Source organism: Lepidochelys kempii, chromosome 1 (assembly GCF_965140265.1).
Source record: "Lepidochelys kempii isolate rLepKem1 chromosome 1, rLepKem1.hap2, whole genome shotgun sequence".
NCBI lineage: Eukaryota > Metazoa > Chordata > Testudines > Cheloniidae > Lepidochelys > Lepidochelys kempii.
In genome coordinates, this window is record NC_133256.1 from 78,262,064 (window position 1) to 78,289,028 (window position 26,965).

Below are 26,965 nucleotides of genomic sequence, written 5' to 3' on the forward strand. Positions count from 1 at the left end.
CTGGTACCATCTGTTTGTGAAATAATTATTCCATTAATTAACTTCAAAATGGTAGTAAATATCAGAGATTGGTTGACCTAGTGTCATTTAGATGCTGATCCAGATGCCACCAGTGCTGGAATTCAGGCTTCAGACGTTGATTCAAAGTCTGCTCTGAATCTAGCATCAAAATCAAACTCAGGAGGATGTGTGCCTATGCATAGTTTCCAATATTTACACTTGTCTCATCCACTCACTCTTGTGGCCACCCCCCCAATCAAGACCTCTCCGCCAAAAGGGCACTTATTTTCCATTGATGGCTTCTGGGTGAGGGAACTCAGGCCTCCATCTTACTTTGGTCTTTCCACAGGGTTGCTTGCTGGCTGGTTCCCCACACAGCTCATTTTGGGGAGACTGCTAGCTCAGGCATCACCTCCACAATCTAGTAGGAATCTTCCAGCTAGGATTGGTTGGAAAACTGGGTTTCATTGAAACAAAAGTTTTCATGGGAAGTGTCTGCTTTCCACAGAAAAATGTTGACTTTTAATTGAAAGCAATTAAAAACTTCAGTTTTTTGTTTTTATCTGAAGCAGGAAATTTCAGCAAAAAGATAAAAGCTTTAGCCGAAAACTAAAATTTTTTATATGGAAATGCCATTGTAGTGTTTCATGAGAGTGATAGTTCAGATGCTTCATGCCCTCCTATTCTCCTACATGGCTGGCCACACTACACCACCCATAATGCAGAGCAGATATGGGACTTCCATGATCCTTTATGCAAGAGGGGAGACTATGGAAGATGTAGTTAAGCAAGGCAGCCCAATCAATAGAGGAGAATGGGGTATGAGATATCTGAACTACAGTTCCCAGGAGGCATGTGATGGCATTTCTGAATTTAAGTTTTCAATTTTCAGCCTAGACATTTTCAGCTTTTGATTTTTCACCAAAATGTCAAAAATTTCCATGGAAAATACCCATGAAAAAGATTTTTTCAACATTTTCATCAAAAACTTCCGTGGGAAACCAAACAAAACACTTCCTGACAAGGTCCACTTCCAAAGATAGTAGTTTGCTAAACTACATAGCCCTAATTAATCCCAAGAGAATACCCTTCCAAATCAACAGCTCTGAAATTCTAGAAACAGCAGTCAATGCTGAGAGCGGGGACCTGACTGTTCTACTTTCCACTGCTCCATGTATTTGTGTTTGCAAGTGTGCAGCATCTAGGCACCACTCTCTGAAGCCCCACAGTGGAGTAGGTGGAGATTGAGCCTGAACTGGAAGCCCCAGACTCTCAAGAGGCATCAAGGGGACATCAGTGATCCCTGAGAAGCCAAGGAAGAAAATGGAGGCCTGTGCAGCCCAAGAGGGGCTCCCACAAAAATCTGAAGGTATCAGGCCCTGGACAGAGCTGGAGACAGGGCTTGGGTGGGTTCAAAAATAACATAATGACAAACTGTGTGTGTTAAAACTTTGTTTTCCATTCTACTCGTGCATTGGATGGGACGCCCTAATTGGTTAAAGTTTCATCTCAGATTATAACTACATTTATAACTGAGGAGGGGGATGTGAAAACCAGGCCTTCTGTGGGATTAAAACATTCTGATAATCATTACAAATACTATACAAATTATCTAGCACAGTGGATTAATATCTAACCACAGTCTAGATGAAGTTACAGTTATGTCTTCTCAGAGCCTTGGGCTATGAGGCTAACTCTAATCAAAACTGATGTTTCAGCAGAAACAGTAGTAGCCATGCTAAAGAAAAACACTGTTTATATAAACAAACAGGGAAACAAACCACAGGATATAATTGCTGAAGACCACTGATATCTATGTGGAACATTTGAACAGTACATGTGTAAAATGTATTTGCAGTAGTCAAATATAAAATCACAAGTTCTTTTTTTTTATATATTATGATTTGAAATACAGGGACCAAATCCTGGCCACCACTATAGCCCCTTTGTACTTCTTTTGCAATTTTTGTCAGAAGAGGCCTTGCAGCCATGAGTATCTGGGTGCTACTTACAGCCAGCCTTAGGATCAAGGCATTATAAAGGTCACATCAAGCCACACTGTCTTCCTGAAGCCCTGCCCTTCTCCCTTTTGCCATCCTGTGTTGAGCAGAGCTCAGCTAGAATAGAGGATTTGGGTCAAGATTTGTGCAGTGTATGTCAGCTCTCCCCCTCTGTTAGAAGATCAGTATGAAACTATCTATAGAATAGCAGAGTTGGGAAGGACTAATTCATCACTCACACCAAGTACCATTAGATCATTGTTGCTAGGGAAAGTCACCCTGATTTCTGAGGAGGTTCAATATTATGTAGGAGAGTCTCAGAGCTTTAAAGAATTGTGCTGTTAGTTTGCTCACCTTTCTTATTGTACTTCTGAGCCAGCATTCTTCTGAGGGAAGAGAAAGAGGAGAGCATAATTTGAATGGATCTTCTCTGCTCTGTTAATATGGTAACATGCCACCTGGATGACATTCGAAAAAAACACTATCCGGACAAGTTCTTTGCAAGCATTTTTGCAAATTCTGAATCACTTTTGGGTTGGGTTATTTTCATCTTTCTTGGTAATCTCTGTTTCATGAACATTTCTGTAAATGGGTTCATATGATTTTTTGAGGAGTGGCTGTACTTTAAGTACTCATAGTCATGTAAAAATTAGGATGTGTGTACACTAATTTGCTATTTATGCCAGAAGTGGTCATTCACTTTTTATAAAGTGTCCATCATTCAGTTTGGGAACAGAAATAATATCATGTGACATAGATGACCAACCACACACCATCAGTAGTGGATACTGAATAGTTGTACACACTGCCAAACTGAATAGTTCAGAAGCAACCTATAGAAAGAAATAGGTTCTTATTTAATGGCCTGTTACAAATAAACAATAGTTGATGTCTATTTGTGGATAATTCATGACCAGAAGACAAGACTGGATAAATCGTTCCCTTGGAGTTTGTCCAGCTCCAGTTTGATTCTTCAGAAAATTTTGACATTTCAGGGGAAAGAATCATTTAGAATCCGAATGAAAAGCCAAAAATTTTGAATTTTCTCATGAAATGAAAATTTAAAAAAAAAATCTATTTGGGACTATTAAAATGTTTAGTTCTGAAACATTTTCTTTTGACTTCTAAATCATATTAAAATGGTATATATTATATACATAATAAATTATACCATAAATGAATTTAAACTTTTTGTCTTTTTCCCTGTAAAACTTTTTGATTTCAATAAAACTGTATGTTTATGGCAAATTATTCTGTCAAAAAATTTAATCAGCCCTAGTTATGATAATGTGTGCATACATGTATAAATGAAGTTTCAATATTCAAGTGTTTGGGCCTCATCTTGCAAACCCTTCCATCAATAGTCACCCTATAGCAGAGGTTTTCAAAATTTTTTCATTTGCAGACCCCTACAAATTTTCAAATGGAGATGTGGACCTCTTTAGAAAACTTAGACCCAGATTGAAAACCACTATTCCATGGTAACCATAACCTTTCACGGACCCTTCAAACAGACCCTAAACCAAAAAGGTCTGTGAAGCACAGGTTGAAAAAAAAACAAAAACGGTTACTTACCTTCTTGTAATGTCACGGCAAACCTGGTAGCTGAACTTTGTGACTTTGTCCTCACCCATAACTATTTCACATTTGGAGACAATGTATACCTTCAAATCAGTGGCACGGCTATGGGTACCCGCATGGCCCCACAGTATGCCAACATTTTTATGGCTGACATAGAATAACGCTTCCTCAGCTCTCGTCCCCTAATGCCCCTACTCTACTAGCGCTACATTGGTGACATCTTCATCATCTGGACCCATGGAAAAGAAGCCCTTGAGGAATTCCACCATGATTTCAACAATTTCCATCCCACCATCAACCTCAGCCTGGACCAGTCCACACAAGAGATCCACTTCCTGGACACTACAGTGCTAACAAGCAATGGTCACATAAACACCACCCTATACCAGAAACTTACTGACTGCTATTCCTACCTACATGCCTCCAGCTTTCATCCAGACCACACCACACGATCCATTGTCTACAGCCAAGCTCTACAATACAACCGCATTTGCTCCAACCCCTCAGACAGAGACAAACACCTACAAGATCTCTATCAAGTGTTCTTACAACTACAATACCCACCTGTGGAAGTGAAGAAACAGATGGACAGAGCCAGAAGAGTACCCAGAAGTTACCTACTACAGGACAGGCCCAACAAAGAAAATAACAGAACGCCACTAGCCATCACCTTCAGCCCCCAACTAAAACCTCTCCAACGCATTATCAAGGATCTACAACCTATCCTGAAGGACGACCCATCACTCTCACATATCTTGGGAGACAGGCCAGTTCTTGCTTACAGACAGCCCCCCAACCTGAAGCAAATACTCACCAGCAACCACACACCACACAACAGAACCACTACCCCAGGAACCTATCCTTGCAACAAAGCCCATTCCCAACTGTGTCCACATATCTATTCAGGGGACACCATCACAGGGCCTAATCACATTAGCCACACTATCAGAGGCTCATTCACCTGCACATCTACCAATGTGATATATGCCATCATGTGCCAGCAACGCCCCTCTGCCATGTACATTGGCCAAACTGGACAGTCTCTACGTAAAAGAATAAATGGACACAAATCAGATGTCAAGAATTATAACATTCAAAAACCAGTCGGAGAACACATCAATCTCTTTGGTCACTCGATTACAGAGCTAAAAGTGGCAATTCTTCAACAAAAAAAAACTTCAAAAAGACTCCAATGAGAGACTGGTGAATTTGAATTAATTCACAAACTGGATACAATTAACTTAGGCTTGAATAAAGACTGGGAGTGGATGTGTCATTACACAAAGTAAAACTATTTCCCCATGTTTATCCCTCCCCTCCCCCCGGCTGTTCCTCAGATGTTCTTGTCAACTGCTGGAAATGGCCCACCTTGAATATCACTACAAAAGGTTTCCCCCCTCCCCCACTCTCCTGCTGGTAATAGCTCACCTTACCTGATCACTCTCATTACAGTGTGTATGGTAACACCCACTGTTTCATGTTCTCTGTGTATATAAATCTCCCCACTGTATTTTCCACTGAATGCGTCCGATGAAGTGAGCTGTAGCTCACGAAAGCTTATGCTCAAATAAATTTGTTAGTCTCTAAGGTGCCACAAGTCCTCTTTTTCTTCTCGTAAGTGTTTTTCTTCGAGACGTGTTGTTCACGTCCATTCCACATTAGGTGTGCACGCGTCGCAAGCATGAGCGTCAGAAACTTTTTCCCTTAGCGGCTCTGGTTGGGCTGGCGGGGCCCCCTGAATGGCGCCACTGCACTGGGCATTTATACCCCTGCCGCCCGACCCCCTCTGGTTCCTTTTTGCCAGCGACTCTGACAGAGGGGTAGGAGGGTGGGTGGTGGAATGGACATGAACAACAATCTCAAAGAACAACAGTTACGAGAATGAAAGTAACCATTTTTTCTTCTTCGAGTGCTTCTTCATGGCCATTCCACATTAGGTGAATCACAAGCTTACCTCTGGAGGAGGGTAGGAGTCATGGAACAACTGATTGGAGGACCGCTCTGCCAACTGCCATGTCCTCTTTGGCCTGCTGGTTGACTGCGTAGTGGGTTGTGAAGGTGTGCACCAAGAACCAGGTGGCTGCTCTGCAGATCTCCTGGATCAGGACCTGTGCCAGGAAAGCCGTGGAAGTTGCTTGCGCCCTGGTCGAGTGGGCTGTGACCGCCGGGCCAGAACACCTGTGAGCTCATAGCACGTCTGGATGCAGCTTGTAATCCAAGAAGAGATCCGCTGCGTTGACACCGGGAGGCCTTTCATCATCTCGGCTACAGCCACGAACAGCTGCACAGATTTACGAAAGTGTTTGGTGCGCTCCAAAGAGAACTCCAGCGCTCGACAGACATCCAGGGTGTGTAGGTTGCGGTGACTCATGTCCGTATGTGGTTTTGGAAAAAACACCAGCAGACAAATGTCCTGGCCCAAATGGAATTGCGAGACCACCTTAGGGAGGAACTTGGGGTGTGGTCGGAGCTGCACCTTATCCTTGTGAAACACTGTATACAATGGCTCAGAGGTGAGAGCCCTCAGCTCGGACACTCTTCTGGCCGAGGTAATGGCCACCAGAAATGCTACCTTCCAGGAAAGGTAGAGGAGGGAGCAGGTAGTGAGGGGCTCAAACAGGGGTCCCATGAGCTTAGAGAGGACCAAGTTAAGGTTCCAAGGAGGGACTTTAAGGAACCATCCCACCATTGGTTGGGAAAACACCAAGCCCTCCGAAAACCCCAGATGGAAGGCAGAGATGGCCACCAGGTACACTCTAAGTGAGGATGGGGCCAGCCCCTGATGCTTGAGATGCAGGAGTTACTCGAGAATGGCTTGCACCGGGGCCTGGCATGGCCGCACCTGTCGGGGCTCACACCAACAGGAGAACCTTTCCACTTGGCCATATAGGTAGCCCTGGTAGAGGGTTTCCTACTGCCAAGCAGAATCTGCTGCACAGGAAGAGAGCACTGGCTCTCCAAGGCGGTTAGCCACAGAGCTTCCATGCCATCAGGAGTAGAGATTGCAGGTGGGGGTGGAGAAGCCACCCACCGTCCTGCATGATGAGGTCCCAGCATAGGGGCAGGACTACTGGGGCCTCCACTGACAGTTCTAGGAGTGTTGTGCAACAGTGCTGGCAGGGCCATGCCGGGGCGATGTGGCCCACCATCGCCCTGTCCCTGCGTACCTTGAGCAGGACCTTGTGTACCAAGGAGAGCACGGGAAACGCACACATCAAGCCCCCTCCCCACGTGATCGCAAACACGTCTGCGACTGAGCCTGGGCTGTGGCCCAGGAACAAACAGAATCGCGGGCACTAGGCGTTGGCCCTGGTGGCAAACAGGTCTACCCGGGGAAACCCTCACCTGAGGAAGACTGAACGCACGACGTCCACCCTGAGCATCCACTCGTGTATGCGATACAACCTGCTGAGGTAGTCCGCCAGCTCGTTTCGCACCCCTGGGAGATATGACACCTTGAGGAGAATAGCGTGGGCTATACAAAAGTCCCAGAGGAGGAGAACCTCGCGACAGAGCAGTGAGGAATGGGCCCTGCCCTGCTTGTTTATATAAAACATGGCAGTAGTGTTGTCTGTCAGAACTGTCATGCTGTGACCACTCAGAGTGGCGTGAAAGGACTGGCAGGCGAGACGAACCACCCTGAGCTCCTTCACATTGATATGGAGTGACCACTCTGCTCCGGACCACAAGCCCTGAGTCCTGAGGTCCCCCAGGTGAGCCCCCCATCCATGGTCTGATGCATCCATCACCAGTGTCAGGTCTGGTTCTGGGGCAGCAAAGGGGATGCCTTCACAAACCACAGGCTGGGACTGCCACCACAGCAGGGAGTCCAGCACATTGCTTGGGGCTGTCACTACCAAGTCCAGGGGGCCCCTGCCTGGGCGGTACACCCGAGCGAACCACGCCTGCAGAGTCCTGAATCTCAGTCTGGCATGCCTGACCACGTGCGTGCATACTGCCATGTGGCCCAGCAGCCACAGGCAGCACCTGGCCATTGTTGCTGGAAACTGGCGCAGGGAGGCCACTGCTTGTTGGATAGCCTGGAATCGGGATACCGGAAGGCTTGCCCTGGCCTGCACCGCGTCCAGGACCACCCCTATGAATTCCACTCTCTGCGTGGACACAAGAGTGGACTTGGGGACGTTGATCAGGAGCCCCAGCTCGCAGAACAATCTCAGGGTCATCTCCACGTGGCCCCACACTTCTGCTTCAGTTCAAACCGCCAGGAGCCAATCGTCAAGGTACAGGTATACCTGGACCCTCTGCCTCCATAAGAAAGCTGTGACCACCGCCATACACTTCATGAAGACCCATGGGGCCGCGGCTAGACCAAATGGGAGAACCACAAACTGGTAAGGTTCTTGGTGAAACACAGGAACCACTGATGTGCTGGGTGGATGGTGATATGGAAGTATGCGTCTTTCATGTCAAGGGCGGCATACCAGCCTCCCGGATCCAGGGAAGGGATGATGGTGCCCGGAGAGACCATGCGGAACTGGGCCTTGACCAGGAACTTGTTGAGCTTTTACAGGTCTAAAATGGGATGAAGGCCCCCTTTGGCCTTGGGGATGAGGAAGTACCGGGAGCAGAAACCTTTCCCCCTTAGGCTGTGCAGCACCACCTCCACCGCCCTCACCTCTAGCAGTGAGGGCTCAAAATGTCCACCATGGGGTCCTCCTGCTCAACCATCTCCTCGGTCTGCAACCCCAAGTTCTGTGCAACCCTACGCAGTAGCTCCTGGCGGGCTCTGTGGTCTACGGGTAGAGGGCCAGACACTGCGGTTCCTGCCACCGCCTCATCCGGGGATGACGAGGAGGTTAGCAGCCGCTCAACCCCCTCTGGCTGGTCCTTCTGCTCCCCTTCTCCCGCGGGAGGGGTCTCCAGCTCAGGCTGGGGCGAGAGACCTCAGGGCAGCACCGGACTTGGTGCTGGTCTCTCCGGTTTACCCTGCGGGGATGCTGGAGGCCTGGATACTGTAGTTTCCGGCGCCGTCGGGTGTTGGTGGAGGGACCAGGACCACTGCACCAAGTAACTCGCTCAAGGAGTCCAGAAGGGCCAATGACCTGGCGGCCCCCATTGGGGGTGCCACCCCGTCTGAGGGTCCTTGCTGTCCGGAGCATGGTGTGAGTAACTGTAATGGCCGGAGTCGGCACCAGACTGCGGCAACCCTGACCGCAAAGGCCACAGCAGTGCCGACAATCTGTGTCGTCGGGAGGTTGATGAGCAGCTCCTAACGGAACGGGAGCGAGACCGGTACTGATATCCCTGGGACTGGGACCGGGATCTGGACCGGGACCGGGATCTGGACCGGCGAGGGCCGTCTCGACTCCTCCCAGTGCCGGTCTCTAATCGGTGCCGGGGAGCGTCATGCCTCTTCCGTTACTTCTTCGCGCCAATCCCCTCCCAGTACCGCGACTTCCTTCTGAGCCGCGGGTAACTGGGAGTCTGCGGACGCGGAACTGGCCCAGGACCAACTCCAGGAGCGACGCCAGGACGGTGTCCTCGAATGGCACACCATTGCCAGCTTACCCCGCGACGGCACCTGTGGCATGGGTGCCGGAGGATTCTCCCTGTACGGGAGGGGGCTCGTCGCCGACAGCTCAGTGAGGTCCTCTGCTGCCTCAAAGGTGCCAGCTGATTCATTAAGTCCTTGAGCCCATCGTCCGCACTGAGCTCCCTTAGGCCTGGGCTCGGGGGGACCTGTGGTGCTGGAGCTGGTGGTGCCAGCACCAGTGCAGCCGCCTTCCAGCTCTTATCGGCGCTCGGGGCCTTGGAAGGCGCCGGCCTCCTATGCCGGGAACGACCGCACCTTCCTTTTGGCTGCGCCGCGGGGAGGACGAGCGGGGTCGGGACCTAGTCTGGCGCCATGGGGCCGACAGCTTTCGCTGTTTAGCTGGTGCCGGGTCTCCCGACGGCTCCGGGGCACTACGCACCGAGGAAGCCGGAGCCGACGTCAGGTGCTCCGGGCCCGGTGGCTGCAATGTGGCTTCCATCAACAACTGCTTTAAACCGAAGTCCCGTTCTTTCTTTGTTCTTGGCTTGAACGCCTTGCAAATCTTACACCGCTCAGTTTGATGTTCTTCCCCAAGGCATCATAGACGCGAGCTGTGGGGGTCACTAACTGGCATAGGTTTGCGGCACGTGGCACAAGCCTTAAACCTGTGGGCCGGCGGCATGCCCCACGGCCTGGGGCGGGTGCTGGAAGCCTCCAAGCACCTAATCACTTAAGTGTCTACAACAAAGGTATGCAAACTAAATGATAACAGCTATATATAAGAGAGAGTCTAAGGGACTGCTCTCATACAAGAGAGAGAGGTTGTTCCAACACCATCACGGATGGTAAGAAGGAACTGGAGGGGGTCAGGCGGCAGGGGTATATATACACGGCGCAGCGGCGCCCGACGCGAGCTGCTAAGGGAAAAAGTTTCCAATGCTCATGCACGTGACGCACGCACACCTAATGTGGAATGGACGTGAACAAGCACTCGAAAAAGAACCACCGCCCTATAATAAATTGTAATCAATGGGATTCTATTGGAATAAAAATTACAGGATTGAACCATTTATTAGTTTCCTATTTTGACTAAGCAAGTGGAGATTTATTCACCAAGAAGATGTCTTTGCTTTTGACAGTAAAAATAGAGTTCAGTTCCAAACGAAGGGCACATGTTCATTTTGTTAGTGATCATAGTTGTTATGGATTTATGCAACTATGATTTATTACTCAAGCTGGTTGTAAAATGAAGGTTTCCCATCCTGGGGAAATTCTATTTTTTTGTCAAAAATCAGAAAACAAAAACAAAAACCTTTTCTGCAGAAAACAAACACTTTCACAAAAAATTCTTTGTTGAAAAACAATTTTCTGTTGAAAAAGAGTTTTGATGGAAAATTTTGACCAGACTTAGTTACCTTGTCTGTTTTTGCTTTCAGAAACACTGCTGACCCTCCCTCTTTTCTCTGCTCTACCTGTAAGCACTATATCGAAAGATCCTTACAACTAGCCATCTTAGTTCAATACAAAAACTTTTAAAAATGTTTATTATTTTGACTTTATGTAGATACAAGACAAAATCACTGTTAAATTTTAAATTACAACACGGGAAAAATTAAAATGAAAACACCCTCTTTTTCCTACAGTCTAGATAATCTCTGGTGGAAAAAAACCTCAACAAAAAAGCAAAACAAAGCAAAGTTCATTACATTGCTTGGAAACTCTATACTAAAAATATTACCAATTAAACACTGTAACATGTTCCAGAAGTTGATCTCAGTTGTGTATCACACCGTAACAGGGGTCTACTGGCCCTTAAAACCTGGAGAATGAAATCTCCAGAGCCATATTTTCCCATTCTAGTGGTTTTATTTTAAAGACAGACTTGTGGGACAGAGGAAACAAAGAAGTCCTGGGGTGGCAGTTTGTGGTTTTGGGGAAAAATCCAGGCTTCTGGTTCAGTCTAAGGCTCAGAACCAGAACCCTGAAGTGTAGGTGGACCGCAGCTCCCCATCACTCAGCTAGCCCCCCTCCAAGGAAATATAGTATCATGAACTGTGGGGATCTTTAAGTCACTACAGCAAGGCATATTGGGAAAGTGAGCAGGAAATAGGCAGCTTTCACCATAAACAGCATAATATGAATGCAACAGAGAATCTGGCCCACTGAATTTTTCAATGGATGAATACTGTGGAAGACACCCTAAGCCTAAGAGCTAAGGTGAAACCACTAACTCAGTTTCTGTGTAGCCTCTTGAGGCTATCTAATTATATCTATATATAATTTAAAAAAACAACAAATCTCTGAAATTTAAAGGCAATGACAGCAGAAGAAGAAATAAAACCACAAGAAGCAATTCTTGGAATTGTCATAATTAAATTATAGCCATTATGAGGGTAAGTGGAAACAAACCTGCAAATCATCCCAGTACCAACCACTAAAATATAAGGTTTCTCCCTAACTCATTAATTTCCCTGCATTCATATTGCCAATTAGAATTAATTAGAAGGAATTATTAATCAGAAATTATTTTTCCATTATTGTATTGGAAAACAACATACTCCCTTTTAAAATAAAAATCTGCAATGACATTACAAATACTTTTATGTGATTTACAGTAATGGTAATCAATGTGAATAATTACTAAAAGATAAACACATATGACTAAGCACACTACTTAATAATGTTATTTAACATGTCTCTATTAGATGGCAATATCAGGGGCAGCGTCAGCCTCTTCCTGGTGGGGAGGGGGGCTGAGATGGGATAAACAGAAAATTGAGGGGCTGTACCCCATAACCCCAAGGCCCTGCCCCTCTCTATGGCCCTGCTCCTCCTCAGGTAAGTGCCAGTCCCGCCTCCTCCTCTCTCTCCCCACACCCCAAGGCCCTGCCCCCTGGCCAGGTCGGAGTCCAGAAGCTGGAGCTAGGCAGTGTGAGGCATCTGCTGTGCTGGCTGGTGCCATGATGCAGGCGGCCGCAGCACTCCTTGGTCTCCTCCTGCAACTGTTGGTGCCCAGGACCCTGGGGCTGCAGGTGATCCTCATGTCCCTGCCACCCTTTGACTATTTGCAGCTGGTAACAGCTGCCTGGGAAGGGGGACCTCGCTCCAGGGCTGGCAGAGCCCTCGGGGAGCAGCAACTGCAGGAGACAGAGCCCAGGAGCCCAGGCCAGAGCAGGTCAGTCTAGACAACTGTGGGGAGCCCTGGAACCTAGACCTGTCCTGGGTGGCATTCCCCCGCTGGTGGGAAAATGGGCCAGGGGCTGCTCTCAGGCCCCCTGGTCTGCTGCCTGGACTTACTCCTCTGCTACTGCTGCCTTCAGAGCTGGGCACCTGGCCAGCAGCTGCCACTCTCTCCACTCTGCCTTCAGAGCTGGGTGGCCAGAGAGTGGTGGCTGCTACAGGGTGGCTACAGGGGAGCTATGGCAAATTTTGGGGTGGCTATACCCCGCAAGCACCCCAGTACCTCCCCTGACCAATATTGTTATTGAGGGGACTGATTTATAGAATTAATAGAAAGTATTTGTAGTGAAACTATTTGGTTAAACTTGGTTTTACAGGTTTAATGTTTTTGTTTGAAGAGACTGGGATGCGATAGGAGAGATGGTTAGCTTTAATGACCGAGAGTAACCTGAGTAGTTGCTCAAAAATGCCAAAACAAGTGAAGCACAGGCAAAAACTCATGTGCTGTGTATGTTAATAAGCCTTCCTATCTTAAAGATGGGGCTTAACAAAATATCAAGGTCAAATTAAGGGGTATGTACTACAGGCCTGTACCCAGCGCTCCAGCTCCTTGAGTCTTGTGATTACATCAGAATCTCATATTTTAACTAGTAGGTTTCTAGTCCTCTTAGTTATGCAGAAAAGCTTGAAAATATGACCCAGTGTAAGCAATGCGGTGATGTCTGCCTGAGTTCCAAAAGAGTCAGGAACAACAGTTCTGAGAGGTGGAGACTGCCTCATGCATTCCAGTTAGGTGTTGATGCCAAGAATCACTGTCTGAGGAGTTTCAGAGTAGCAGCCGTGTTAGTCTGTATCAGCAAAAAGTATAGGAGTACTTGTGGTACCTTAGAGACTAACAAATTTATTTGAGCATAAATTTATTTGAGCCCTCTGAGGAGGGCTCTGCTCTCACAGCTCCAGCTGGGGCCTCACCAGTTGGCAGCAACAGAGGAGGAGGAGAGAGTCTTGGGTGTGCGGGCTGATCACAGGATGACAATGAGCCACAAATGTGATGCAGCTACTTAAAAGACAAATGTGATTCTAGGATATTTCAGGCAAAGCATTTCCAGTAGAGAAAGAGAAGTACTAGTGACATTGCAGAAGGCATTATTAAGACCTCATTTGGAATATTGTGCACAGTTCTGGTCACCCATGTTCAAGAAAGTTGAATTCAAACTGGAACAGGAGAAGAGCTATTAGGAAGATCAGGGGAATTAAGAGCCTATTGTATGAGAGGAGGCTAAAAGAATTTGGCTTGTCCAGAAGAGCAAAATGAAGGCTGACAGGGGATATGATTGTTCTCCATAAATATATCTGGGGAGTTGTGACTGGGTTTTCTGTGGGATTAAAACATTCTTATACTCTTTACAAATACTATATAAATTATTTAGCAGAGTGGAATAACATCTAACCACAGTCTATATGAAGTTATAGTTATACTTTCTCAGAGCCCCCCGGGGCTATAAACCTAACTCCAATCAAAACTGGTGTTTGGCAAGAGAAGAGTGCAGGGGCGCCATCCACTCACATAAACAAATTCTCTTCAGTCACTGGGAAAACGTAATAGGGATCCACATAGGAGTAGGCTGTCTTCCCTTTGCCACTTTGGGAAAAGGGAGAAAATGTGGCTTCATGCCTTTCTGAGACATGAGAAGGTTCCCTTAATACACGGCCATGGTGCAGGAACAAGGCTGTAGAATGGGGTCATGGTTGCACCCATTTCATGTTGTGACTAGAAACCTGGGTTGCCAAATTTGACCCTGATGAAAATCCTGGATCTGGACACCCACAAATTTCAGAAAAGTTTGGCTCCTTATCTGAATTTTGTTCTTTAAAACTGTCATTACAACAGTCTCTAGAGGACAATCCTTACTTAGCAAGGCTATCACTTGATGACATAATCAGCCTTTTCAATTTGTAACATAGGCTATCTATATATTACTTGGATCAGTCAGCCCTCACAGAGAGAGCCGATCACAGCACATCCGTCGTGTTGTTCTAGCTAGTCCTTCAGCACCCACTGTGGCCAGGCTGTAAGTAGCACCGGACATCCGGTCAGCATAGCACACCACAGCCTAGAACCCCTGAGCGATCCACCAGTCTCAGCCTCCCAAGTAGCTAGGATTACAGGAGCACACCACAACACTCAACACATATTACCGCATTATTCATAATCCCTAGGGGTTCAGAAAGGAAATACAGTGTGAAAAAAGGAAGTGCTAGCTAGGAAAAGATCTTGTTAGGGAAATGATCTGCTGGGAAAACCAACTCACAATGAAGAATGTTAGTAGTGGAATTATTATTGGCAGATGCATGTTATGTAACTCTAGACACTAGATTCTATGGAAACAGCTTGCTCAAAATGTCAGGGTCTTTTGTCTTATTTTCTATGGAAATAGGGAGAGGAGCTGTAGTTACTGAGTTTGTTTTCTTTTTTCAAGAGCAGACATTTTTATAAAATATTTAATATTACAGTCCTGACCACTGTTAAGCAGAGTGAACAAGAGGCTGAGTATGGGAAACCACCGAGTTCTGGCAACAATAATGCACATTATGGATTCCAGACATTCATTAAATAGGGAAAGAGAAATTCACATTCTAGGATTTACAAATTCTCTGCCCATTCAAACAATGTTAATACAAAAATAGAACAAACTGGAGATGAAACTGTGCCTCTGTTGAGGCTAGAGGCTTGAAACCTGTCAAAGGGTGAACTTCAAATGGTATCTAGTAGCATTTGGGGATTGTGAATATCACAAAATCAGGCTCCTTCATTAAATTTGCAGAACTAGCAGAGGCCAAGAAGTGCAGTGATCTACAGATAAAATTTTAAATTAACAAAATATTTTCGAAAGTTCAAAAATTTTAGTTTTGGTTGACCCATTCAAACTGGTTCACTTACTTCTATGTGAGATTGAAACTTTGCCCCGTCTAGTCAAGCAAAGTTTGTGATAGATGCACAGTGTTAAGATACCTTATAACAAAGTATATATTTATATTTATTATACTGTATTTTATTCTATTCATATACAAATACATCTTTAATATCTATATACCTGCTAAAAGAAAGGAAGATGATGGAGAATCTGTGACAGAGTTATGGCCAATGATCAGCAAAGGAAAACAGGAAGCAAAGATTTAAGATGGCACAGGAGACATGCAAATGTTTCTCTGATTCTCTCTGTAACCATGGTGAACAACATATAGTGAAAAACCTCACACAGGTTTTACATCAGAGTAATTCCATTGGTTCAATTACTTTTGATTTATATCTAGTGAGTGAGAGATGAAATAAACTTAAGATGGAAAGAAAGTATTTCAGGTGGTACAACCATACCTAACTGGGAGGAATTGGAATGAAACACATAAAAGTCAAATGAAATAGGAATATCGGGAAAACATTCCTAAGAAATAAGTAAGGCTATAGTAAAGATTTCCATGGAAATGGTGAAAGTGCCATTATTTGAGTAATTATGAGTAAAGTGAGAACTGGAAAAAGTAGCTGGGAATATATGGTAGGAAGAATACTCCTGCAGTTTGCAGAAAAATGGTTCTGTCAGTGTTCAGTGAGTCTGAAAAGGTGCTCTCTTTTATGGATAGGGGAATGGTTACAGAACATTTTGGTGTTTTCTGTATTTAGCCTGAGTTTTGAGGGAAAACACCCAAAAATCAGGGTCCACTTTATCATCAAATGCAATCATTTCTCTTCTTTCCACTATTCCATAAGGATTCTTTTTAAAAAATTGATTTAACATATTTGTAGAGTGTTTTCTAACTTAAAAAAAACAGTTATTTCTTCCCACTATGGACCACAACAATGCCTCAAGGAATTTAGCCAGACAAAATGAGACAGATGTGTAAACCAGATGGATGCCAAGGAAGTGGCTTGGTTTCCCAAACAATGACTGTGAAGGATGGAGGGGTGAGTGAACTGAGTCTTGGCTGGACTGATTGAGTTAGCAGAGTTCATTCTTTTATTCTTCTATAAGGAAAAGCTGACAATTGTGCATTCTAGTTCTCATACTTTAATGTATTGATTAGGGGAATAACTTACAATTTGCAAACTCTGTGATTGTATATTTATCACTCAGACACCCAGTTCAAAAGGATATTAAAGAAAAGATGTAGATTAAGATGAAGGAAACATGGGATTCTGTTTTTATTTTAACCTTTTATTGCCTACATTTTCAAAAAATACAGTAGTTAGTGATACCTCCAACTCGAGACACCTTAAGAGTACCTGATTTTCAGAGGGTAGATGCTTGCCACTTACTGAAAACACAGGCTTCTACGAAGTTTCAAATTGAGATATCCCAAATCACTAGCCACTTTTGAGAATTCAGGCTTAAAAGCCTGAATATTATCTTTTATACTTATTGGTAACGTGGTTACTTAGCTACCTAGGCTTAATGAAATGAGAACATTCTTCCTTTAAATTTGTGTCACAACAAGCAGTGCCTAAAGCATATTTCTCATCGCTCATGTGTTAACCATGAGGTAAATGGTGCTGAAGTATGTCAAACTGAGGCAGTTCGATTATTTCATGGTAGCAGAATCCTTTCTGATAGGTCACAAATAAAGCAGTGCAGTTCAAAAGAGGTGGACAATTTATAGTATGAGTGTCCTTCTGTTTATGAAGATTTTAAGAAAGAATCTAATGTAACCAATTTCTTGCCTTCGTTATCCCAAAAAAGTTACCTCATGGGCAACAGTAAAATGTATCATCATGACAAATTATATACTGAAACAGCTACAGTGGCGATCTATGAAGCATGGTCATTTTCACTCTAGTAGAACTCAGAATTATGGCACACATGAACCAATACTTCCTTCCTATGGCTTCAATGGAGTTACACCAAGGAAGAATTTGATCCCATATTTCTAATCTTTGTTGATTTAAGACCTTTTAAAAACATATAATCACAATTGCTGCCCAGTGTCTTAGTCACAAAGCCATCCTTCCTCTGTATATTTGTAGTATCATGCCTAGATCTAGGGCAATACAGTATCTAGCCCTCAGCACCTAGGAAGACAGAAATTTCTGACTATTGACTACATACAGTAAAAAAAAGAAAAGGAGGACTTGTGGCACCTTAGAGACTAACATGTTTATTTGAGCATAAGCTTTCGTGAGCTACAGTACGAGTACTCCTTTTCTTTTTTTGCAGACACAGACTAACACAGCTGCTACTCTGAAACCTATCTATATACAGTAAGAATCACAGGGAAATGAAGGAAGAAGATCATTTTTCTCACTGTCTTTCCCACTGCTCAGTCCTGCCAGTCACTTACCATCTTTCTTGTACCTAAATTTCCCACCACATTTAGATACTGGAAAGGCAGGAGACTTAAAGCAGGACAACTAAAATGAGAGTGTGGCCTGTGAAGAGAGACTAATGCAGTACATCTAATATACTTGGACTTCAGTAAAGCATTTGATACAGTACCACGTGGGGAATTAGTTAAATTATGCAAGGTGGGGATTAACATAGGTACTGTAAGGTGGGTAAGGAAGTAGCTAACATGAAGAAGACAATGGATTATGCTGAAAGGTGAACTATCAGACTGGCAGTAGGTTAGTAGTAGAGTTGCTACAGACTCAGTCTTAAGACCAATCTTATTTAATATATTTATTAATGACCTTGGCACAAGAAGTGGGAGTATGCTAATGAAATTTGCTGATGATATAAAGTTGGAACACTTCATCAGTACAGAGGAGGATCAGATCATTATACAGGAAGATCTGGATGACCTTGAAGACTGGAATAACAGAAATGGGATGCAATTTAATAGTATAAAGTGATACACTTAGGGTCTAATTATAAGAATTTCTGCTATAAACTGAGGGCTCATTAGTTGGCAGTGAAAGAGGAGGAGGAGAGAGTCCTGGGTGTGTGGGCTGATCACAGGATGACAATGAGCCACAAATGTGATGCAGTTTCTAAAAAGGCAAATGTGATTCTAGGGTGTTTCAGACAAAGCATTTCCAGTAGAGAAAGAGAAGTACTAATGCCATTGAACAAGGCACTGGTAAAACCTCATTTGGAATACTGTGCAGTTTTACTCACCCATGTTCAAGAAAGTTGAATTCAAACTGGAACAGATGTAGAGAACAGCGATTTGGAGGATCAGGAGAATGAAGAGCCTGTCTTATGAGAGGAGGCTAAAAGAACTTGGTTTGCTTAGCTGAGCAAAATGAAGGCTGAGAAGGTATATGATTGTTCTCCATGAATAATCTGGGTCATTGTGACTGGGTCACCCCTACAGCACCCTTTGTGGCTCAGGAAGGCACCACTTGCTCAACAGGTCTCTGCTGGTAGGTCACTGTCTCTGCAAGATCCCAGGTAGCGGTGCTTGAACCCTCCTGCCAAGTCACATTTCACCCTTACCGGGTGTTAACGACCAAAGGAAATCAGGCTAAAAAATAAACAAATCCCACAACTCAAAACAGGGACATTCAGTAGGAACCCACCTCTCCCCAACCTCACTTCTATTACCAAAACATTAATTCTGCTGCCAATCACTCAGGGTCTGGTCATCCCTTCTAGGAGGAGCTCATTTGGCCAGCAAGCTAGCTCAGTCTCTGGGCTTCTTTTAACTCCCCTTTCCATGCCTGACATTTGCTGCAGGTGTAGCAGGGCCAACAGGGTCCACAGACTTCCATCCATCCTCATGGTGCCAGTGTGGGGTCCATCAGCCCCATCAGAGGGGTGCACACCAGGGTAAAGAGATGTTTAAAAGTTTATGTTGGCACAAGAACAAATCAGTATGAACTGGCCATGAATAAATGTTGGGTGAAAATTAGAAGAAGGTTTCTAACCATTAGAGGAATGAAGTTCTGGGCTAACCATCCCATAGGAGTTGTGGGGGGAAACAATTGAATTAGTTTTTAAAGAGAGAGAGAGAGAGAGAGCGCGTGACAAATTTATGAGTGCAACTGTATGATAGGGTTGCTTGTGCCAAATGAAGAGGGGAGAGTAGAGCTCAGCAGCACTGAGGGTCTTTTCTGGTTTCCATCTTATATTCCTAAAATGTCTTACTTCAGGGCTTCTGCCAGTCACCTGCAAGAGTCAGGAAGGGATCCCCCCAATATATTCTGGACTCTACATCCCTGGGGGAACTTTCTAGTTTATGTCTTTTGTACTCCTAAAATTTCATGCTTCAGGGCTTCAACTGGCCAGTTGCAGGAAGGGATTTCCTGTCCCCCTCTCCCGACCAATATATTCTGGATTGGGTTTTTCGTTTGTTTATTTTTGTCTTTCGTCATCTCCTTTCTCTGAAGTATCAGGGATGGCCACAGTGGGCAGGGTGGGCCAGTGCTTTGAGGTGGTCCTGAGAATTTTCTCCCTCAGGTGCTCAGCTGGCTGGTTCTTACTCACATGCTCAGGGTCTATCTGATCACCATATGTGGGGTAGGGAAGGAATTTCCCCCCAGACCAGATTGGCAGTGATCTTGGGGGTTTTTCACCTTCCTCTGCAGTGTATGCGGCGCAGATCACTTGCCAGAATTATCTGGGCATATCTCACTTTAGTGATTTCCCTGACATTGCAGGGGCCTCAGGCACTGGTGCACCCTAGTCCCTCCTGTTCTCTGCCTCTGTAGTTTAGTCTCCTATGGTTTGCAATACTTTGATCTAATTTTGGTATTTGGGTTTAGTGTGTGGGTACTGGGTGGTGCTGGTGGCCTGTGATACACAGGTGGTCAGGCTACGTAATCTGATGGTCCATTCTGGCCATAAATTCTATTATTCTAAATTATGAATTAAAGCTCCGGTGCTGCAGTCTTGCATCGACAAAGTTCCCATTTGCAGACAGATTCTTTAGCAACCTCTCCTTTAAAATTCAAGGTATGTTAGGGAGTGTATTTTTTTAACCTTACCAGGAAGAATAAAATTCCATATATAAGCAGCCTGGAGCTAAATGAAGTCTCTTCTAGGTCTGTAATCTGTAACTATGTAGGACAGACATTGATGACTAATTAACTTAATAACTAAAAGGAAAGTGATGATGTGGAAAGCGAAGGGACTGTGAAACAAACTATGCTGGGGTACTGAGTTACATGGGTAAAAGAAAATATGTCCCTGCAATTTCTAGAAAAACTCAGAACTAAAACTCTCAGCTGGGCGGATCCTCAGTTGGTGTAAATAGCAAGGCTCCATTAGCTTCAACAGAGATGTGCCCTTCATTTCTCAGGTTATCTGCCTCCACACAGTGCATGTAACAGAATTTAAGGTACCAGATATACATCTAGATTCATAAGTGACCAATAAGTGAAATGTCAGAAATCTGACTCATGAGCCATATGTTTCACATGAGCTAAGGAAGACTAGACAGTTTGCACATGTTGGTTCTGTCTGAGAAGAACCCCCTTTTTCCTAGTTTGGAGGAGCATAGATCATGTGACTTTTAGCAGTAGTCAGCCCATGGCCAGAGTAGTTCAGCATAGTCGTCTGTAAACACTGAGAGTCAGAGCTTAAAAATACCCGTCAACAAAGTACATGAAAAAAACCATGTGTGCCACTCCATTGTAAGGATGGTGTTAGTCTATCTCTCATTTCTTCTCTGCATGAGTCTGAGAGATACCACCATTCTCTCTAAGGGCCGGTCTACACTTAAAACATTGCACCATTGTAATGCTTTAATGAAGACGCTGTACTCCGACGGGAGAGCTCTCTCCCATCAGCATTGTTAATCCACCTCTGTGAGAGACAGTAGCTATGCTGGTGAGAGAGACTCTCTTGCTGACGTAGTGCTGCCTACTCCAGCACTTAGGTTGGTATAACTACATTGCTCTGGGGTGTGGATTTGGTGTGATGTAGTTATACCAAAGTAATTCTGTAGTGCAGATGTGCCCTAAACTTGCTCAGATGAATCAGTATGAAATTAATACTGTGATTCATCTTCTATATGAATCAAAATGTGTGATTCTCTAATCAAGAGTAGGTTTGTTACTAGTAGCACTAAATGCACCTATGGGATCTTTATGATCAAAGAACTTTAGATTAGTTTTAGACCTTCTTGACAGAACAAGCAGCAATGGTCTCAAGTTGCAGTGCGGGAGCTCTAGATTGGATATTAGGAAAAAACTGTTTCACTAGGAGGGTGGTGAAGCACTGGAATGGGTTACTTAGGGAGGTGGTGGAATCTCCATCCTTAGATGTTTTTAAGGCCCAGCTTGACAAAGCCCTGGCTGGGATGATTTAGTGAGGGTTGGTCCTGCTCTGAGCAGGGGGTCGGACTAGATGACCTCATGAGGTCTCTTCCAACCCTAATCTGCTATGAGTCTATGAGTTCTCTAAGAGTATGTCTACACTGCAATTAAATACCCATGGCTGGCCTGTGTCAGCTGACTTGGGCTCAGAGGGCTAAGGCTGCAGGACTATAAAATTGTGGTGTAGATATTCAGGTTTGGGCTGGAGCACATGTTCTAGGACACTCCCCCCTTGCAGCATCCCAGAACTCGATCTCCAACCTAAGCCTGAGTATCTACACTGCAGTTTTACAGCCCTGTAGTCCAAGCCCTGGGAGCCCAAGTCAGCTGACACGGGCCAGCTGCGGGTATTTAATTGCAGCATAGATGTACTCTAAGAAGAGCCCTAAGCTAATATTTTCCAAGTTGGTTGCCTAAACTTGGTTCTAAAATCCATATTTAGGCACCTACATAGGCCTGGACTGATTTTTAGAGGTGTTGAACATCCACAAAGCTCACTAATTTCAGTAGGAATTGGGTGTGCTCCACACTTCTGCAAAGCAGTCCCTTTATATTCAGGCAACTAAATGTTGATTCGGGAGCCAATTTTAAGATATCCTTGTTGATTTTCCTACAACAGTGGTTCCCAAACTTGTTCCACCGCTTGAGCAGGGAAAGCCCCTGGCGGGCCAGGCCGGTTTGTTTACCTGCCGCGTCCGCAGGTTCGGCCAATCGTGGCTCCCAGTGGCTGCGGTTCGCTGCTCCAGGCCAATGGGAGCTGCTGGAAGTGACGGCCAGCACGTCCCTCAGCCCGTGCCACTTCTAGCGGCTCCCATTGGCCTGGAGCAGGTGGCTCTTGCCAAGATAATGGACAATCAGGCAGGGGGAACCACATCCAATACCTCCCATCCTACTAAACACAGTTTAGTATTCTGATTTAGGGTTTGAACTCCATATTTATTTCGTTCTAAGCATCTATGCTCAGGTATTGCATCATCTGCTCCATGGTGTATAAAATCTTACAGTGTTTGGGAATCCCTGCAATATCTGGGCAGGCTGCAGGAGGGAGTTTTTCCTTTGACTCTTTATTTTCAGCCATTTGTCAGTTCCAAGATAGATCCCCTGGAGGTAAATTTTCAGACTGCTGCACTGGGAATTACTGTATGCATTCACACAATTATAACTCATTAACAATAATGGGAGTCACTTGCCTGCCTGCTTTCTCATGCATCATGATGAAATATGACCTCTTCATGTTAATTTAATAGTGCTAAAACATTAAGGGTTTTTTTGCTAAACATCCATATAGGTGTATGGCTATATCTATCCATAGCTTCATTATAACACTCAGGTACTACGGTATGAGCTTGGTATAAGAAAATATACAGAATAGATCATTAAAATAACATTGTAAACCTTCTATGGGGTTCCAGATGCTTTACATGTGTAAACGAATATTTTTATACATTCAGATTAAAATCTACTATGCAACTGCTCTGTTTCTCTTGTCTATAATCCCTTGATAAAATTTGTAGTTTGTTATCTCACCATTAGTGCACAGAGAAAACACTGGACACTTGCAGACTTGACTTGATATTGCAGAAACCCTGGGTTTTTAATTAACACTGGCTTCTCCTGCATCTGTCAAGTCCCATTCAAATTTAGTGAGCTGAACACAGATGCTATACTATGGAAAAGAATGGGAGACAGAGAGAGGGAGAAAGAAAGCCAGCCTGGGTGTGTATTTGCTATGTTGCCTAGCCAATGTATCCAGGACTTTTCTTGCCGCAGAGAGTCAGGTGTAACTGCTGTAGATGCAGAAAACTATATGAGAAGAATAGATTTCAGGACTATATTATATTATATCAAGGGCAAACAGCACCCAGAACCTTCAAATATAATTAAGTTTTTTTTTTTAAATTGCCCTACACACAGAGTATAAATTAAATGTTAATATATGAAATCAGAATCTTTAACAATGCGTATTATATATTTTCCTTTAGATAGAAAAATATGCAAGGGTATTATAGTCAATTGTGCTGAGGTTTATTGTGGTCACCACAGCATTGTAGCAGAAGTATTTGAGTAGACATTAGGTGCAGTCACGCAAAATAGATTTGATATTCTCACCAAAGCCTGTCAACTTTCCTTCTGTAGTCAAACAAAATATATATAATCTCTTGCATTCAAGTAAAATACATTTGAATGCAGACGGTATCTGCACCTACGTATATAGATATGAAGAACTATATCCATTCTAACATACATACACAATACAGAAGGAAAGCTGATTTTGTGCTATGGGGAGAACTAGCTTCTCAATCTCTTTTTTTATATTATATATATATGTATCCAAAGACAATGATACAGTTGAGATCAGATATGGTCTAGATTTTGCTCTAAGAATAGTATACTTTAAGAAGTGTACAAAACCTATGGAGACATTATGTTTTACTAACTGATCCTGCATTTTCTGGTGATTCTGGAAAAGGTTACATTCCTTACATTTAAAATAATTTTCGAATATTTGACATTTCCAGAACAGGTACAGCAGATTTAGAAACAAAAAAGGCTGATTGTGGATCTGTTGGTGATCAGCTACTTGTGAAAGTAAGGACTCACCACCAGCATAAATGGGGGTTGCCCAAGGGCAGTAGCAAGCATCAGATTGTCTTTCTGGAGTTCCATGCAGAAAAGCAAAAGGGCCATAAAATATTCAGGGCACACTTCACAAAGGAAGGTTTCAGAGTAGCAGCCGTGTTAGTCTGTATTCACAAAAAGAAAAGGAGTACTTGAGGCACCTTAGAGACTAACAAAATAAATTTGTTAGTCTCTAAGGTGCCAAAGTACTCCTTTTCTTTTCACAAAGGAAGTAGAAGGTTTAGAAGTGGAGAACTGATTACTGATACCTTAGGATTTTTTGATGTCATTAAATCCCAACTTTACAATTATTGAATAAAGAACTGGATATATTTTTATAACCAGAAAAAGCACACAATACATTTGCTAGGAAACACCCCTCCCCCCACATAATTTTTCCATAGTCACAGTACAAATTTTGTTCCTTATCAGTGAAATTTGGTCCTGTGGGAATTATGTGGGACCAAAGAATCATATGTTTCTACCATTCAGTAGAACTCTGTCCTAGTGATGTTTAGTGAGAAAAGGCTGTATTAACAGAGGAGCTCATCGTAATCAAGATGAACTTTTCTGGAGACAAATCTCATCCGTAATACTGATACATCTAGCTGTCACTCTGCTTCTAGACTATATGCTACCATAAGAGCATGTATTTCTTTACCAAATTTGGCAGACCACCCCATCACTGCTTTTTCTTTTTTCACTAATCTACCAAAGGTGCATTAGAGCATTCTCTTCAAGCTCAAAGACCTAATTCTGATCACTTTATTCACACAAGTAGCGAGTAAGGATAGCAGCATTTGGCTTCAGATGTATTAAAAATGCAATCATGGGATTCCTGGCTTAAAGCGTCGTGGACTTCCACATTAAACTTGCTCCTTGTACAAGTAAAAAAGTTCTCTCTCTCTTTCTCTCTCTGAGCCACAGACTCAACCAGAGATCGGATATTAAAACTGGGTTCTATCCTTTTTGTTCATCATTTGTAGTAATACAATTCTGCAATCTATCCAAAAAATTCTGCCCTGCTCCTCCTTTGAGGACCATGAGTCAACTTACTCCTTAGCAACCTTTAAACTACTTTATTATGTTCATTAGCACTGTTGTAATCCAAGCTATGTCAGTCTTTCCAATATAAACTTGTATTTTCATGGCTCTATGACTCTGCCATAAATATTTGCTCCAGGCTGAAAGGTCTCAGCATGGGAACACATTTTAATAAAATTTGGTCATTAGGTCATTTACAATTGATTGTGAGATGCTTTTGCTTGCATTCCTGTAATTTAAAACCCACTTTCTTTTTTAAATATGGAAACTATGGTTCATAACATGGTTATGTTAACAGATTTTTTTTTACAGCATGTAGAAGTCATTGATACAACTGACCACAAAGTTTTGTTAGCCCACCTGCCAACTCCAACTAGGGAAGATTACTCTTCAGTGGTTCTGGTCTTTCTACTCAAGTTATTTGTGGATAATCACTCATCTGTCCTACGCTGTGTCATAGGATTGTTGTCCTGATCAATATGTATTTTATGCAACTGGGAAAGATGGGTGGGTGACTTGGCCTGTGAGGGGGAGATGGCACTCCGCTCTCTCTCTCTCGCTCATTTTTCAATCATTGCACAAAGCAAACCCCAAATGTTTCAACTCTCATCACAACGCCAGCCCAAAAAGCAGGGCAGAAAAAGGAAGAAAAATAAAGGGGGCAACTTTGATCTCAAGTTGTTTCTCAGTGAAGTACATTTAATACTTTATTTTTCAATCTTGAAAAATTGAGTGTAATTCAAATTAAATGGATTACATTTGGTTATTTTACAGTGTTTTCCGTGAGTTGGACACATGTAGAATTTTACCTAATTCAGAATTTTTCTGTATTACGTTCTCACGTTGAACCACGTTTTTCTTTGTTTCTTCTCACAAAATGACTGTGATGTTCTCCTGTCTCTCTGATACCATGTTATACTGAATTGCTACCAAGATTTTCCCTAAGATCACAATGATGCTGTTATCTAATTTACCTAGTACCTGATCCAACTCCCATGAAAATCAGTGGCCTGCACTCTGTGCCAGGTCAATTTTCTGCTCAGTGCAGCAGAGTGTGAAGGCTACTGGGGAACTGGTTATAGATCCTTGATTTTCAGGGCTGATCTTGGTTGCCTGAGCTGCACAAAGGTGCTAGAACAAAATAGAAAATCTGTTCTGAGTCTATTGATTTAATGGGAGTCAGATTAACCCACTGGTTCTTGTTCCCTCCCATTATATTCATTTTATATTTGCCTTGAGTAAGGATAAAGCATTTATTGCGGATTGCAAGAGTCCTCAAATCCCACAGAAATCAATGGGAAATGATGGAATTCAGCCACTCCAAGAGGTGTTCAGAATGTTGCAGCATAAACCCCTTAGGCCCAATATTTTCCCCACTGGTTCCTTAAAGAGCGTAAGAACATAAGAACGGCCATACTGGGTCAGACCAAAAGTCCATCTAGCCCAGTACCCTGTCTACCGACAGTGGCCAATGCCAGGTGCCCCAAAGGGAATGAGCAGAACAGATAATCAATAAGTGATCCATCCCCTGTCGCCCTTTCCCAGCTTCTAGAAAACAGAGGCCAGGGACACCATCCCTGCCCATCCTGGCTAACAGGCACTGATGGACCTATGAAGTGAGTGTGGCAGACTGATAATATCCCAAACATACCTTATGGAATTAAGATAAACTTTATTGAATTAAATTAAAACATTGAATTAGGGTTAAAACCTTTGGGTTCCGTTGTATTAAAAATGCAATTGTGTATGTGTACTGTATGCACCTTCTTCACTAAGGAGGGGAATGCTAATGTATTT